Source organism: Phacochoerus africanus, chromosome 4 (genome assembly GCF_016906955.1).
Source record: "Phacochoerus africanus isolate WHEZ1 chromosome 4, ROS_Pafr_v1, whole genome shotgun sequence".
Taxonomy (NCBI): Eukaryota; Metazoa; Chordata; class Mammalia; order Artiodactyla; family Suidae; genus Phacochoerus; species Phacochoerus africanus.
In genome coordinates, this window is record NC_062547.1 from 64,711,548 (window position 1) to 64,713,679 (window position 2,132).

The window sequence follows — 2,132 nt, forward strand, 5'->3', positions numbered from 1 at the left end:
TTTTTCTATGTTTAAGGTCATCTCTGACAAAAAACCATATTATTTTATTTATTCACACTTGCATTTCAATACAGACTCCACTGTGATTGGTGATAAATTTTTATTAATGATGGTGGTGGGTATTGGGGACCCAGGGTGAATAATTATATAATACCAAGAGACCAGTTATAAAACTCAGTAGCAAGAATACAATGGAGCATGACAATGGGAGAAAAATTATGTATACATGTATGTGTAACTGGGGCCCCATGCTGTACAGTGGGAAGAAAAAAGTGTGTTGGGGGAAATAATGAATGAATGAATGAATGAATAAATAAATAAATAATAATAAAGTCAGTATTATTGCAATAATTAAGGTAGTTACACAGAATTACAAATCCAAAGTGAAAACATTAGTTTCAGATTTTTCCTATGCAATTATAATTGCATAAGTGTCTTTATCTGTCATATGTAGTTTTTTCCATGTGAGTGATAAAACTGATGACCACTCTTTCAGCAAAACAAATAAAGGCTTACTTGTTAAGATAAATGTCATTTCAGAGAAAAAAAAGTCACCTTTATGAAAACAAATATGTCCCATAAAGGAAATGGAAATTTCCAAATATTTCTCATCCATGTTTGGGAAAAACTTAGGAAAATAGAAAAATGGAAGACTCTACCTATATCATACAGATGAAAAGTTTAATCAAATGAGTTACCTAAATCATATAGAGAGGCTGAAATCAAAGAAATGGAAGTATTCAGCAATAAATATAAAGAGCAAGTGCTATTTCTACTATCAAATCAAAACATTGCTATCTCTGCCTCTAACCTTCTGAGTCTTGTGGTCACGGGCACTACTTCAGTCATAGGACAATTGGCCCTTTTATTGCTGTTACCCTAAATAATATTTTTAGAGCCCTCTTTATGTCTTTATTTCTCAGACTGTAGATGAAGGGGTTCAGCATGGGTGTGACCACAGTGTACATCACCGAGGCTGTTGCACTTGACTGTGATCTGTGGGTAGCAGCAGAGCTAACATACACTCCTAAGCCTGTCCAATAAAATAAGGAAACAACAGAGAGATGTGATGCACAGGTGGAAAGTGCTTTATACTTCCCCCAAGCTGATGACATTCCATGTATGGAAGAAATTATCCTGGAGTAAGAGTAAAGTATCCCAGCAAGGGGAACACCACCAAACAGCCCAACTCCAAAATACATCGCTGCATTATTAAGAAAGGTATCCCCACTGGCAATTTGGACCATCTGTTTTCATTCACAGAAAAAGTGGGGGATATCCAAGACCATACAGAAAGACAGCCTCAAAGCCAGTAATCTTTGTAATAAGGAATTAAGTGCACCTATCACCCAGGATATAAGCACCAGAATTCCACAGAGAATAGGGTTCATTATGACTGTGTAGTGCAGCGGGTGGCAGATGACCACAAAGTGGTCATAGGACATCACAGTCAGAAAGAAGATGTCCAATTGTATAAAGAGTAAAAGAAAATACATCTGGGTGATGCAGCCTTCATAAGAAATGACTTGGCTTTGAATCTGTATATCCACCAGCATCTTTGGGATGGTGGTGGAAGTAAAACAGATGTCCACAAAGGACAGGTTGGAGAGGAAGAAGTACATGGGTGTGTGGAGGTGGGAGTCTGAGCTGACAGCCAGGATGATGAACAGGTTTCCAAGCACAGTGATGAGGTACATGGAGAGGAAAAGCCCAAATATGAGAGGCAGCAGTTGTGGGTCCTCTGAAAATCCAAGAATGAATTCTGAAATTTGTGTATCATTGCCTGTAACCATGTAGTCGTCCTCACTACTTGGAAAGAAAAAATAACGTGATTAATTTATATATGATGAGCATTAACATAGTAAAATGCTACAAATTATATTTTGGAGTCATTTTAAAGGAACTTCTGTGATGTGTTATTTTAAAGTCCTGTCTCAGACTCAGATTTTCCCCCAAGAGTTGATGTATTATAGAATTATGACGCAAAATTCTTTCATGCATTTGAGGAATTTGATGCATTTGAAGATGTTAGAATACCATGTTCCAGGGTAAAAGTACAGGCTCCTGAGGACAAAATTCGCAACAATTCAATAATGAAGAAAAAATATACACTAGCTAATTAAAACATATAC

The 2,132-nt window shown here is 36.7% G+C and overlaps 1 pseudogene; it reads right to left on the reverse strand.

Moving 5' to 3' along the window:
• Positions 1 to 845: 845 nt before the first annotated feature.
• Positions 846 to 1,844, reverse strand: LOC125124643 (olfactory receptor 7A17-like; annotated as a pseudogene).
• Positions 1,845 to 2,132: the final 288 nt, after the last annotated feature.